Source organism: Manis javanica, chromosome 13 (genome assembly GCF_040802235.1).
Source record: "Manis javanica isolate MJ-LG chromosome 13, MJ_LKY, whole genome shotgun sequence".
Lineage (NCBI taxonomy): Eukaryota > Metazoa > Chordata > Mammalia > Pholidota > Manidae > Manis > Manis javanica.
Window position 1 is genome coordinate 8,608,165 of NC_133168.1, and position 15,822 is coordinate 8,623,986.

At 42.7% G+C, this 15,822-nt stretch overlaps 1 long non-coding RNA gene across 1 annotated transcript; it reads left to right on the forward strand.

Annotated features, from left to right (window-relative positions):
- Positions 1-9,772: 9,772 nt before the first annotated feature.
- On the forward strand, positions 9,773-12,435 carry LOC140845784 (uncharacterized). The gene is made up of 4 exons (XR_012124678.1): positions 9,773-9,945; positions 10,313-10,808; positions 11,588-11,720; positions 12,311-12,435. It is a non-coding gene; the product is annotated as an uncharacterized lncRNA (long non-coding RNA).
- Positions 12,436-15,822: the final 3,387 nt, after the last annotated feature.

Sequence of the window (15,822 nt, forward strand, 5' to 3'; positions counted from 1 at the left end):
TAAGAGTAGCACATACCAGCCACAAGGGCAGGAGAGACAGGGCTGTGCAGCCCATTATTGCTAGAATTATCCCATCTCATTATATAGAAAACAAACAGCTAACTTTTTTTAAAGCTTATTTTCCCTAGGCACTGTGTTAAGTGCGTATATTACATGCTTGAACTCATTTAATCCTTGATGAGAGTTTTGATGAAACTGTATAAGAAGGGAAGATGTAATTTTATTATCCCTACTTTTATAAACAAGGAAAATGCTTTATAAAGTATTTAAGAAACTTGAACAAGGTCCCCAGGTCCCTCAGGTAGTGTGTGCTGAATCCAGTGCAACCCATACTTTCTGCACCCACACTTGTAATCACCGGATCAGTCCCTGTGCCTTCGGCAAAGCAGAAACCAGTTGAGGTCACGTGAGCATCGGGAGATACGCCACAGGAAATTAGAGGCTTACCTGGTTATGGGAAGGACCTGGGAACCAAAGGCCAGGAAGCTCACTCCTGGTATTCAGGAAATCTGGATGGGCTGGAATCGCAGCACAGTCGCGTTAGGGATCTCAGCCTCCTGCACCACAAAAATGACCGATTCTTAGGAGGATGCTGCCAGCAAAGCTCTACGTGCTCTGCATGCTGCCAGGGCACTCCGCTCCCTGACAGAATGCAGTCTGGAGCCCTGCGAACAACGAACTCTAGAAAACTGATTTCACAGGTTTCTCTCCTGTGGTGCAGGGGAGAGTGTAGAAGGAACTGGGGGTGGGGATGAGTTGACCACAGTCTGTTTTAATCACTGCTTTCTACTGCCTTCCAGAAAAAGAAAGCTTCCTGTGGTGGTGAATAGTGCTATTACTATTCCTCTCGCAAATAGTCACTGAACATCGATATGTGATGGACACAGGGATTTGAGGGTTTTAAAAGCCAATATTCCTGGCCCCAGGTGCTCACTCCCACTAATTTTGTTCAGATGACAGAAAGCTTTTCCTACTGAATCATTCTTTGCCATAGTATTTACTTTTTTTAGTGAAATGCAAAGGCTCACATCAGAGAGGTAAGAGTTGCAATTATTGCAATCATTGTTTATTGCAATAAGTGTTTGTCTCCCCCTCCTCAGGCTTATCTGTTACCTGAAGGGTCTTCTATAATGGTGGGGAAATAACTATGGGGATTTCTCCTGTTAGAGCTTTGAGTGTTCATGCCTGAGATTGGTTTGCGCTTTACTGCGTATGATAAATCAGGCGGTGTATCTGCATTAGGCCCTTCTTCTGTCACAGTGCCTTATTCCCACAGGGCTTTGGGCCCTGAATTCTGAAAGAGGATCAGTCAGGTGTCTTACCTGTCACTGGCAGACCTGAAGCATGAACAGCAGAAGAAAGAGGAGGGAGAATAAGGTAAGTGGGAAGTAGAAAAGAAAGGGGAAGACAGAAAGGTAAAACAAAACCGTGTATTGGGGAGAACAGGTGAAGTAATACCACCAACTGGCTTTCAATTGACCAGAATAATAGAGGCCATAGATTTTAGCCCCTTGATATGTCTGCCTCTCTCCCTTCCTCCTCCCCCGATACCACCATCCATCATTTCCTTTCTGGATTATTGCAACAGCCTCATTTGTTTCCGTGCTCTTGCTTCACTCCCCCCAATAGGAAATCTAATTATTTTGGCCATACCTCTGTTCCGGTTTGAAGTGTTGAATGGGAAAGCCCTATAAGGGTAACTTTTGAAAGGAATAAAATTGCTTTTGCAGTAAAATTTCTATTAGGAAAAAAAATATGTAGAAAAATATTACAAGACATCTGCCAAAATGTATATATTACTTTCATAACCAGAAAAGAGCACTTTTTTTTTTCTTTAAATGACACAAAAATGAACCCAGGTACCATGTTAAAGTAAAACTCAGCTTGGTCTCCTCACTAGTACATTGAGAAGACAGGCAGTCAGCCTAACTGGCCGTTCCTCTTGGGAAACAAGAAGGAGGCATTGGGTAGAATACATTTATCCTTTGGTGTTATTTATTATCAATCTTCTGATAAAATTATACCCCAAGATGGAAAGTCTAATATAAATATATACACACACAGAGTTTACATGGATAATGTGTATTTATGTGTGTATTATAAACATATAAAAGTCATCATATTAGTTCTGTCTCTACACAGAGTATTAATTTCTAAAAACAGAACGTGGAGGACCAGAGAAGCTCAGTGATTTTTGTGAGGTGTCCCAGGAGGTACAGCTTCGTGAACATTATTCAGTACTGCTGACACCAGCCCTCTCTCGTTCACCGATCCTCGCCACCTGTCAGGTAAAAGAACGGTGGCGTTCTCTAATCTCCGAGTCACACTGATTGAGTTAAAATTTACTGGAGGTACGTATTGTGCTGGTCAGTCTTTAAAATCCAGAAGATAAAAAATAATCTGATCCCATTAAAAGGATGTTTCTCCTCTACTGTGAAAAATTAGCATATTTTCTCTGTTCCAATTTTCCCAAGTTTTACAATTGATTCCAGCTCTGGGCCAGTTTATGGCTCTCTTGGTACTTAATTGATTTTAACTGGCAGATAGGTCTTGCTCAGAAATTCTTCCTCTCTAGGCAAAGACTTAATAAAGATCCACCCTTTCTGTCTCAATTCCAATGCAGTTCATCCCATACATGGCAAAAACTAAAAAATACAGAAAAAAATAATGCAATGTGATTTTTTTACCAAATTCACAGCAATATATATATCCCCAAAGATCTCTAAATTTTTCTCATTTTAATTTATTATTGTATAGACTATCTACCTAACAGATATATCCACTCTAACTTTCTTCTCTCTGTATTTAATGACACCCTTTCTTTTTTTTTTTTTCTAGTGGAAGTAACATTGGAAATGGTTTTTAAGGTGCATTTTTAAGATGACAGTTTCCCCACCATATTTTCCATCTAAGGTTGAATGTGAATTAATTACTTTAAGTGACATTCCAAACCATTTCAGTGTATATTACTGTCAAATGACTTGTCACACAAAGCAATTGTAAGCTAGTGCCTTATTCATCTGAGCCCTGTTGAGTTCATCTCTGCCTTTAGAGTGATGATAAATAAAACAGCCCCACCTACTATGCTAATGAAGGTATCTGTCACTTCATCAGATGTTTCGGAAGAAAGATAACATTAAGGATGAGTTCGTCTGCCCAGCAGTAGAATGGGTTCCAGAAATGAATTTGCCTGTAACTTTTCATGGAATCATTATTATCATGGGGACTCTCAGAATAAGGAATTTTTGTCAAATTAGTTTATACTATCACAACAATTTGTATTCTGAGGCCTTGCCAATTTGTGTTGCTATGCAAAGGGCACCTAAATTGTCTACTTGATATGAAGACTAATGAAAGAATAGCCCTGGTCATAAAGGTTGATTTCCTGGTCTAACGGCAGGAGGGAAATAAATCCCCAAATTCTGAAGAAATGTTTGGGAATTTTTCATGTGCATGTTAGGATTCTTTGGGGTTTAAAAATATATTCCTCTCATTTAAAAAAAAATTCATAGCATCTAACTTTCACATTTGCATTTTATATTTGTCAGAATGGCACAGGATTGGGAAAGGAGTGAAGGCCTGATGTGGGTGATAGGGAAAGGGTGGCAGAGTCAGTGAACTGGGGTCCCATTTGAAATGTTATTGGGACCAGGGTTCTAGAAGGAATAAGCAGGAAGGACAGGATGGGAAGCTTGACACTGAGGTTGGAGAGGTTGCAGAGCTTGGTAATGACAAGGCGTAGAGTGTGACCGTGGAGTGAGTGGCTGAGATAAGGTAGAGGACAAGGTCTTTGAGAGAGAGGCCAGAGTATCGGAAGTATCATCCCCTTGGATATAAAAATCACTAAGGATTAAGACTACAGTACAGTAGTGTGAAGAGGTGATAGTGAGCCTGGTACGGGCATCTCTGAGGGGTGAGTGGGGTGACTGAGGGTTGCCGGGTGACTGTAGCAAGAAAGAATTCTGGTTGGTTGATCTGATGGAAAGAGCCTCAGAGAAGCTGAGGGCTGAAAGACAGGAGAGGGTCAGTGTTCTGGAAGGAGATGGGGAGTAAGAAGGCAACCTACCTCAGCTCTAGGTCCATTTGGAGGTACAGTGTCAGAACAATACCTTCCGTTGTGAAGGCTGCAGGTCGGACAGTATCTTCAGGGTCTGGTCAGGTTTCAGCTAGAATAAGAAATGGAAGGAATCTGGGAGTTCAGGATGGGGCTAGAGGGCACTTGGGGGTGTCCCAGAGGTTGTAGAAGAAGGTTTAGACCCAGAAGAGGTGAGGGATGGAGTCTGATTCGGGGGTGCACAGAGGTCATGGGGAGGAGGGTGGTGTGCCTTTCTGTCCCATGACACAGGGACAGGCCTGTCCACATCAGCAGGATAGCTGGCTGGGTCAGTGTCTGTTCACAGCTGGGGCCTGTAGAGTTGCCTGCTCACCTTCTGTGCTCAGAAGCCTTTGAGTAGCTCTGCTGGTTGCCCTGACCCTAGATCTTTGGGTCACTCTGGAGCTGGGGGAGCTGAAGGGGAAGGGGACCAGGGGACTCACGTCCCAGCAGTTTTGTTATTGCTCTGTCAGTTGTTTATTCACTCGGTCAACCTTCTCAAACCTCTATCATGCTCCATGCATCCTGCAAGTGTGGGAGATCCTGCCCTCAGGGTACTCACACTGAGGCAGGTATCATACAAGTGTGGGAGATCTCTGCCCTCATGGTACTAACACCAAGGCAGGCAAATACATGATTGCCATCTAATGTGAATAGTGAAAGATGAAGAGAAGAGTGTAATCATTTAGTTTAGTTTGGAGGTTTTTCTGCATGTGTTTTATGTACTAATGAAACATATAGCTACAATTCTTTGAAAGACAATTGGTATATGGATCTGGAACTCTGTGGGAGTAAAGGTTAGAAATAAAGGCTTCTAAATTTGGAGTATTTGAGGGTGTCCAATAAATAATACCCCTTTTCACCTGAACTCTGAATCAGTCAGCAAATAAAACAAAAGAGAAAGGGAGATTCTAGAAGACCAAACGGATGACACTCAGAGTGGAGACTATGGCTCATGTCTGCCGCAAGTAGACGTTGTAAGGCTGAATACCAGAGTCAGATGGAATCACCCACTCCGACAGGTGAACCACCAGGGAGCAGCCCGACTAGCAGGGCCTTCCCCAAGCAGCTTATCATCTTCTTGTGAGCAGCGCTGCCATGTAGGGTGAGACAAAGGGCAGGTGTCGCACCCTCAGTTCATCCTCTCCAAATTTACCAGTTGCACAACTGGCTAGACCTACTGAAAGGTAGAGTAAGTGAGACAGGTAAAGTGACCATGAGGGTATTATTGGGGACATTTCCACATGGCAGGAAACCTCAGGAGGGGGAGAAGAGGCATCTTTCTTACCACTTGCCCCTTGAAGAAATCAGGCAGATTGAGGCCACAGACATGGACGAGGAGCTACGAAACTGGAACAGAGCTCTGGGTGTGTGTGAGAAGCTGGGGAGGGTGAGGAGGGAGGGGACTGGGTGGGAAGGAGAGGGGAAAGGCCTCAACAGGAGGAAGTCTCCCATTTAAGCAAATAAACTGTATTCCAGGTGCTCCTTTAATGTGAGGATTTTATGTTAATAACATTTCCACTGCAGGACTCTCGGTGTTTTAAAAACATTTCCTATGTACTTTTTGATTAATATTCACCACTTAGAAAACTATACAATAAATAGTGTATTACTGCTATCTTCTGGAAAAGGCCCGCGGAATCCAGAGAGCTTGGGCAACTCAATCAAAATTATTCAGTTGGTCAGGAGACGGCATGGGCCTGAATCCAGGACTCTGGCGGCAGGCCTAAGGACAGCACTCCGTCTAGGCACGGAGTTGGAAAAATGTATGGGGCTGAGCTCTTTTGATTCTGTGATTGTTTAAAAGAAGGATGACTCAAATGATCAGTTTTAGTCATTATTGAATTATTAGTTATTAGTTATGGCTCTCAGATACTAATACGGCAATCCAAATAAAAACACAAGATCGCTTGTTCTTTATTAGAGTCAAATAATTATAATTATCTGTATGTTTGACATTATAGTGGTATTACTCTAACTCTGATATGACTGGGTCCTTTGGGGCTCTTCCATACAGAGGGAAACTCAAAGCTAAAGCAAAAGTCTTACAATACCTGAGAAAACGTATTTAGCACCAGTGCTAAATTGTGATTTGTATGGCAATTGCACCTCGTAATTCAAAAATAGCGTTTAACATAAAAAAGCTGAACCTTCCTGTTTTCCTTCCCAAAAGTGTACTTGTCCCCGGTGTATAGCCAGACTCCCTCCAACATTCCTTAGGCCTTAATTAAATAAGAGCAGGAGAGGCTCTGGGCTTGGGTTCAGGATAAATATCCCCAGCTTGAGCAGGAGATGTTGCTTTAATGACTTGGAATATGTCCAGAAAGCTTAGACTGGCTAGCAGGCAAATCTGACAGCTACTGGATCTCACAGCAGTAACATTCTAACCAATTAAAAGCTGAGCTAGGAATAATGGTTTGTTACTGAGTGGTGTTTCAGAAACCAATTGGTCCAGATTAACCAGAGGATTAACTTCTCTAACTGAATATAAAGGTCACAAGAAGCTGACTTTCATGAAAGAAAGAGAAAAGCATTCAATTAGAAGGGGAAAATTTATATATAGAAATGAGGTAAATAGATCTTGCTGTATTATTTATAGAAAACTAATCAAATTGCTGTCTTATTTTATGGTAGAAGTTCATAATCAAGGATAAATGTTTATTATAAAAAAGAAAGCTAAAAGAGCAATCAGATATTTCTAAGGGATTCCTCTATTGGTATAGGCATAGATGGGCTCTAACATTCAGAAGTGTGTTCATTTTCAAAAAGGATTCTTGGTAAAGCCAGACCTCTTTTGACTGATACTTAACTCTGACATGATCAAAGTCAAGTTTAGATATGACTGTGTGACTTGTGGGGGTCTCTGAGATCAACCAGCATGGGTAAATCCACATCAGTAACCCACTCTTACCAGGGCCACTGAAATGTATGTGCAGACAGGATTCTTCTGCACCACTTGAAAAGCTTTTCAGTCACTGTATAAGGGATGACTTTTCCTTGTTGAATAGACACTTCCTCTAAGATTCACTCTTTTAAAGTAAGCAACCCCAACAGTGTCCATCCCCTGTTGTACCTGTTAACCTCTCACACACCAAATGCAAGTCGTTGGCTATGGGTGGAAGGGTTGAGAGATAGAACTTAGATGAATTATTGGTGTGCAAGGAAGTATCAAAATGACTTGTTTAAACTTATTTCCTGGACTTAGCACACAGTAGATTTTAATAAACACTGTGGATAGAAGTTTGCATGAGGGGGAGTTGAAGAGAGAGAGAGAGGGAAGGAAGTGGGTCTGACATCACTGCCAACTGTTAAGAGATCAGAATGGCCAAAGGGTCCTGCCCTTTGGTGCTCTCATAGGCACACAGGCCAAGTGAGCTGGGAGTGACACTGTGTCAGAGGCGTGTGAAGAACCCCTCAGAGGCTGGCCCCCTGACAGGACCTTTCAGTCGCTCTCTGTGATATGAGTCAACAGCCCCCCAAAGGCACAGTTTGGTCCTATGCAGGCCAGGCAGGGGTTAGCATTTTAGTCAGGATCTGAGTTCTTACACTTGATCTATTAAGAGACATACAAGGACCCAGCCAATTGTCTGGACAATCTGCTCTGGTCAGTTGGTCCCATGTTTAGTCCAGCTGGAATGTTCTTCTGAATGGGACTGAGCCCTCATTAGAAGCTCCTTATGGGTGAGATCCAGATTTTATGCCTAGATTCAGGTATAATTTTCAATTGGTGTGTGTTATGATTTGTGCCAGTGGTAAATGGCCACAGGCACCCCCCACCCCATACCCAGTGCTCCCCACCTTGGCTGCCCTGTTCTCTCCCTCACTATCCAGCAACTAAGGTCTGGGCCAGTCCTGGGGACCTTCGGGACTCTGAACCACCGTAGGAACCAGTGCCCATGCTTTGGGGTTTGTGTAGAATAGCTTGAATTTTGCTCTGCCTCCATCTGTGCTGTGCTCTTGGCAGTTACTAACCGTTACGTGGACCCCCTCATTGTTGCAGGTGAGCGGGGTCACCTCACTGACTCCTTCCCTTGGAAGCTTATAAAGTAGATCACCTACAGCTGGACCAGTGAAGCAGCTGGTCGACCTCCTTGGCCTACATGTGCCTAGACTGGGTCCATATATCCCAAAGTAAAGTGGAGAGTTCCTGTTACCCGGCTTATTTAGATGTGAAGGCAGTCAACTAGCTTTACACTTTGCTGCTCGAATGATTAGTTGGAGGAGTTGAATTAACCAGATACTTGGCAATCTCACTTTGTTCTAGGTGTAACCTTACTGTTAGCATTTGTAGCAAGAGGCAGGAGCACCTCCAACATTGTTACAGTAGCAAGATTCCTTTGCCAATAGTTCATTTTTCTAAGCTAAGTTTTCCTCCCTATTATATGTTTTACTCAAATCATAAGAAACGATCACGACCAAGTTAATTCACAAATGTCCATATTTTAAACCGCCAGTAAAAAGCCCTTGTCTTTCTAGGAACGGTTCATCTCAAACTAAAGTAATCGGCCTGTGCGGGGGCTGCATGAGGCTGAGCAGAGCCGTGTTTGTTCCACTTCTGGAACGTGGCTGAGCTCTGGTTGATCGGTTTTATGAAAGTGTGTTCAGCAAATGCTAATGGAGTTCCTACTATGAGCCACGTACTCTGAGCTGTAGGGATTCACCAATGAGCAAAACAAGGTCCCTTCCGTCTTGGCCTTAAAGTAATCCTGAATGATGGTGCTCTTTGCCAGAAAAGAGTCAGAAATTCCCTGAACGTTCTGAGGATCTTAAAAAATAATTTAGGAGAAAGAACCTTTTTTATTTTATTTTTCACTTATTGTAGCGATCATGTTTTTCCATACTACACCTGGCTGGACATTAGGACACCTGAAAAGAAGAAGACAATCTCAGAAAGATACTTCTTGTTATATTTACCATTTATTTATGCTACAGATCATTAGGCATAATCCTCATAAACTACATCCCCCCGACATTTTTTGCAAAAGGAACCCCTTTGGCAAAACGCACGGTGCTTGGAAGGATGTCTCTGGCCTGGAATGCCCCTGCCCTGCGCTGGGTCAGCCCTCGTCTGGCATCTCTGTATGCAAAGTTCTTCCCTGTGTGTCTTCTGCTGGGAAGTTCCACCTTCCTGGCCATTTGCAGAGTCACCCATTTAGTGAGTGTTTTTTCTTCCATCTGTGGCCTGTCCTTTAAGACCGAGGATGTTACAGCCATGCGAAGACCAACCTCTCCTTGAAATCCCTGCTCCAACATGCGTATTTCAGGACTCCCTCTCCAGGAATCCATCTCCGAGGTGGAGCTCACCTGCCCTCTGTCCCACGGCTCACTATTTAGTACTGCCCATAGTCTGTCTTCAATTAGGGCTCTTCGTGTGTACATCTGCCTCTTCCTCTAAAGTATGAGATTCTGGTGGACTACGGCTGTATTTTAATCACTTTTGTATTTCCCAGAGTGCCTAGCACAGTGAGCTACACAGAGTAGTCACTTAATAAATGCTCACTGAGTTGAAAAGAATAAAATAATGTACTGTCAGAGCGATCCTTTATCACTGACTTGAAAAGATGGAGAAGGGAAAAAATTGGGTCAAGCTGAAGCATACTCATTTGTGCAATATACTATATCAGACATGAAGATTGTTCAATATATTTGTTTCAAGTTTCTTATAGAATATTCCTTCAATCCACATGATATACTGTATATTGGAATGCTGGAGTGAATTACACATGAGGCACCCTGTCTACAGCATGTGGAATTTACAGAATTGCCTGGGCTTGCAGGACCACCAAAATGAGGGGAGTAAAGCCCATCAAACTTTTTTCAAAAGGCACAGGAGAGGAATAACATACCAAAAGGTAATCATGCAATAGCAGCAGCCACCAGCCTCCTTAAGTTGTGTCAAACTACCTGACTTGTTAGAGCCACATTCAGGGCAGCTCTCGCCTTCTTCTCGAACTCTCTCTATTCCCTCTGCTGCCCTAGGAAGCTTACTACTCATTAAAAGGGATGGGAAACTAGCCACATCATTACATTCATTTAAGGCAGAGTTTAGCTGGCCAGTTCTCACCGCCGTCAGCAACAGCTGCCACTTGGGATCTTGAGCCCTTCTTGGCCTCATGGTTTAGGTTGGGGTTTTTATTTGCCTTATTTTGAAATTTACATGTCTTTAGAGCAGCTAAAATCCACAAGAACAAACTAATTAATGGATTCCGTTTTTGACAGCTACAAGAAGACGGATGAGAAAGTAACATGCTTCTGGCAGCGTGTTATCAATTGGGAGGCGACAGTGCATTCTCTCTATGTGGAACAGTGAGCTGGAACCGACACTGACAGATGACACGGCCCTTTGACAGTGATGCCTGTACGAGCTGACAGCTCTCCTTGCAGGCCGTCAAGTCCATGTTTTGCGGTGGAATTTTAACGGGCTTGATTTGCAGAATATGCTCTGCCTACTTCTCAGCTTGTAGGAGCAGTGACTAAAAATTTCAAAGCATTCACATTAAGTAGTAGATTCTAGGGTCTGTTACCCAACTTTCATTTCCCCTCAAAGCTAGGAGTAATAACAGTAAATAAAACACAACCTTAAAGAAGAAAAAAAAAACAACTAGGATATCTAGGAAAGGAACAATTCTCCCCTTAAAATGAGATTTTCTACAAATCAAAGTGGGTCACGTATTAGTCAAAATCTCTCAGGAAGGCATATGCCAAATTTCTGAAGGTAATTGTGATTTAATCCTAAAAATAAATGTATGTGTGTTGTTCCTGTGTGTGTGTGTATGTATGTGTGTATCTAAATCACAGTAAAGGGACTGACTGACTTAATATGCCTTTAAAACTTATTGAATGTACTGAAAAACTGTTTTCCAATATTAGAAAACATTTTCTTTAAGAGAATGAGTCTTGCTCATTTAGTTCCAAGTTTTAGGTCATCCTTTATATTTTACGTTTTAACAGTGTATTGTCTTTGAACAACACACATTCGTGAAGCTGATTTTCCTGTGTGACTTTTGTGAAGTTACTGTTCTGTGTTTCAATTCCTTCATCAATAAGATGGAGCTCATCACCTTGTCACCACCAACGTATCTCACAGTCTCAGAGCAAGAAATAAAGGCTTCAGGGCTTACACGCTGGTGACTGGACAGCCAAACTGGACTGGCAGAGGTGCTCCATTCAAATGCCCCGAGCCTGCACAGGTTCCCTCCAGCTTACGTAGCCTCTGCTCCCCGTATGGCACTGTGTCTCTTTGCACATTTGTGTTGCTCGCATGGGCTCTGAAGGCAATCGAGTCTGTGACTGTGGCTTCATCCGCCACTGTATTCTAACTCCTCCGCATGGAAACATGATGACTCTATGTTTCAAAACACTCACTATAAATCGAAGAAATAGATAGGATTGAATGATGGAGCCAGGCAAATGCAAATGAAATAAGTGTACAATTACAAAGAACGACTAAAGAACAAGGGCGACACTGGCATCTAATGCAAACTCTTTTCCAAGGCAGGTCACTAGCATGGGGCTGCCGTCCCTGGAGCACTCCTGACTCGTCCTTCCCTCCCAAAGCCAGCACCCCTCTCCCAACAAACAAACCTGTAGTAAGGAGCCGAGACTAGCGATCTTTCCTCAGGCCAAGGTAAGTGACTCATTTGTTACTCAGGTTATCTCGTCAGTTAAGCTAACTGACTCAACCTTCACATGTGTATAATTAAAGAAGTGATTAAAGGAAGTGATAGGGAAGGCATATGTAAGAAAGAAGAATTTCTGAAATGTCTTGGAAAAGAAAAGGTTCATAGATTGGCAGAGGAAACCAGGAAGTCATTTCAAGCAGAGAATGGTTTATGCAAAGGATCAGTGATTCAGTGATGAGAAGGACTAAGTCATCGCTGCTAGACTGCAGCTCATACGGTTTGTAAGGGGGGAAAGATGAGGGTGGGTTCCCTGGATGAGCGACAAATACAAAGCATTACAGCATGCCGATTCGTAAGGAAACACATTTCATAGACTACAATACAAAAGTCAAGTAAAATCCAATGGCCTTCCTTTTGTTTTACGGTAATTGGACATTTATTTCATTAAGTGAGCACTGCTGTTATACCATGACCCGCGATAAAAAGGAAAACTTTCCAGTTTACATTTCACCCATCATAACCTTGAATATTAAAATAAACTTACATGCTCCATTAAGTAGAAAATAATTCCCTGCCATGCTTTGAATTTGCCTAGGGTGTGGTTCTCAGCGAGGACAAGTTCAGATGATAATGCTTGAAGAATTCTAATTAAGAAACAAGGTAATTTTCAAGGTATGACATTTAATGCATTGTTAGCCTCTTTTTAATGCATGCTTTTATTCCATTCTTAAACTCCATATATAGTTTTTTGAGGTTCAATGTTCTGATTTCTACATCAGTTAAACCTTATCATCTAAGCTCTTATCCCATGGGTGAAAATTATCATAGGCTGAAAAAGGATGTTTGATTAGTGCCTAGTATGCCTAGGATGACGTATCAATGAGTATTATTAGTTGGACGTTGCTATGCTAAGAGCTTTGGTGGTATTCAAAAGAATTACTGGACATTATTTTTTCCCTTTAAGCACCTGATGATATAAAATAGATAACTGCAGATAATAGATTTCCTCATTAAGTTAATGCTTTTGGCCAGGTTTCTTTTCTCTTGAGTCTCTGGACAGTCAGTTTTTACTTTGGCCCATTAAAGGGAGAAAAACACAAAATGGTTATAGTATTAATAGTCAGGTTACATAAGAGTTTTAAGTAAGACGGGTAGATTGCAAAAATTATCAGAAAATTTCCCATTATAGATGAACAAATGAGGAAACCAAAATTGAAATCCGTAAGTCTAGTCAGGTAGCCAGGAGACAGGAATCTGGGACTCTCATTAGATAGCTCAGGCCAGTCCACGGCTCCCAGGCCACTGCTTCCACATAGTGGGACCGAAGGGTCTCTTTGCAGGAGAAACACGACTCAACACCACATTGCACTGGAGGGAGAATATTAAGCCAGTCTGGAAATAAGTGGTGATTTGGGCCACCTGCATACCTATGACTCAATGTCCCCCTCTTCTTTAAAAACTAGGACAGCAGATGGCTTTTTGGGGACATTACCCTCCACATGTAAGCTTTCAAGACAGGATTACAGATGGCAGAGACCAAAAGTAGTAGTTCCTAGCTAGAGCGAGCTCCATGTTCAAAACACGAATCTTAAAGTTAATGAAAAACTTTATTTTTGATAATTTCTGTACCCCTAGAGCAAGCTCTTTGTTTTATGAATTTCTCAGGTAATAGATGCATGGAATTGTACTGGTTGGCATGTTCCTCTTTCCTTGTAAGTGAGGATACAGCTAAAAAATGGGACAAGAGCTTCTGTCTGATGTTCTGACCATTTTATTTAGTAAGACCTACCTTATAGCATATATGACTAGTAATGAGTGTATTAAGTACAAACATTCCTGGATTTTCAAAACGTATTAACCTCATCAGCAATCATTGATGCTTCTTTGCCTTTCCTTTCCCAAACTGAATGCTGGGCTCCATTGCTTCAGGGTCCACCTTCCCACATCTTCTGGGACCCCACTGAATGGATCTTATAGGAGCCAGGAAAACTAAGACCACACTGCCTCAGTGTACCCCCATCTCTCTGCTGGCATGTCCTTTCCTGTTTGCTCAGGTCACAGAGTTCTTCCCGCTTTCTCTTCATTTCTTCATTCATTTGATGAATATTTACCAACTGTGTGTTGCACTGGACTCAGTGCTGCAGAAACAGTGCTGAACAATGTAGGCCTGGCCAGTGCCCACTGGACCACGCAGTCTTAGCAGAGGCAGCCACACAAACAATGACAAGAAAACGTAGGACATGCTAGGATGGGGTAACATGGAAGGCAAAGCCAACCCAAAGGCCTGGGAGGACTTCCTGGAGGCAATGGCATTTAGGAAGACACCTAAAGGATGGAAGGGAATTGGCCAATGAAGAGATGGACCTGCCCCTGGCAGACGGTGCAGCATAAGCCTACACCCATATTTCCCAAATAATGTAAAATTCAGTATGGCTGGAATATAAGACACTTGGGAGGGAGTGGTAGAGATAAGACTGGAGCTAGATAGTGGGCCTGGGCTAGGCCATGTGGGACCCTATACCCCATGCTAAGTTCAGACGTCATCCTTAGAGCAATGGAAAGTCATTCCAAAACTTCGATTTGAAGCATGTATATGTTATCAAGGGCAAGGAAAGGGAAAGAGGGACACAGTTCCTTCCCTTGACAAATACCATATTGTCCTCTTCATCTCGTTACGCTCTCTTCTCTCTCTCTGTGTCTCTCTCTGTCTCTCTGTCTCTCTCTCTCTCTGTGAGCACTGGCAGAAAAGAATTTCTCACCTTTGGGTGTTCTTTCTCACCCCAAATCACCTTCCAAAGGTCTTCTTAAGTTCTCTCTTCTTTAGTTCTCCACCCCTCTTTTCTAAAGTGTGTCTTCACTGGTAAAAAAAAATGTCTAAGCACCTATTATTGTCAGTCTTTGTGCTAAATATGGGGGGTCTGACACCAGGCGAACACACACCTGCCTGATCTGTGAGTATTCACGTCTCTGTTACCGTTCCCTAAAGAAAACCTCAAATAAGGAAACGATAGATATTTTCACTAGGATAAAGGAATGGAAGTTTAAAAGCACAGAGCAACTTTTTTCCCCAAGAAGAACACTTCAGAGACTACAGATCTGGGTTGAAATGAATTACTGGCTCGTGTGGAAGGCCTGGTGACATGATGACAAATATTTAGGCAAGTTATAAGCTGATGTGTGAAGGCCACAGCAGTATCTTAGCTTCCCCGTCTCCTCTCCCTGCTTCGCTCAGAAATGTTTTGTGAAAATGTTTCAAACTGCTGTAGTATACTGTCACACCAGAGGCAGGTTTCCAGGAAAAGAAGTGGCAGCAACTTCTCTGCCACCACAGAGATGAATGTTTCTCAGTTATTTATATCCCACGGCACGTGACTCCACCACATGCCTGAAGGCGATAGAGAGCAGGAAAGGAGAGTGGGGCAGGTGAGAGGCGATGAAGACACACGGCTGGCAAAAGAGATGTGATGGGGGGAGAACATACATGCAGGCAGTTTTCACTGGATTCAATGAGGAGGCCTATTAACCAAATCAACTTCACTGGCTAAACTCATCCCATGGGTGGAACGGATCGAGGGCTGATACAATGGGAGGCTGACTCTTTGTAAGGTTATAACAGTTAATCCATGAGTATTTACTGATTATCTTTGCACTAGATGCACAGAGAGATATAAAAGAACAGAAATCCAATGAGGATGGGAGAGGGTTTATTTTCTTTTAAGTGCATGCTACTCGTTCCAGCTCTGCTTGGGAGTTGCTGCTGATCCCCCCAGTTGCAGAGCTGATGTCCTGAAAAACGCTCAGGGTCTGTTCTCCTTCCCTGTAGCATCTCTCCTGCCATTCTGGGACTTCCTCACACTGACCAAACCCTTAGAGAGTTGAAATGTGACACTCAGATACCATGATGTGGACATGTTTTAATCAAGGAGCTGTGGGGACCCAGTTTCTATCCACCAGGGGCTCATCGTGCCAGTGGGAGTACTGGAGAACTTTTATTTCTGAATTGAAAGTACATTTGAGGCCATGTTTCCAAACCTGGCTGTCCATTAGCATCCCTGTAGGAGCTTTAAAAACTGGTATTTGTGGCTTAATACCAGACCTTCTGACAGA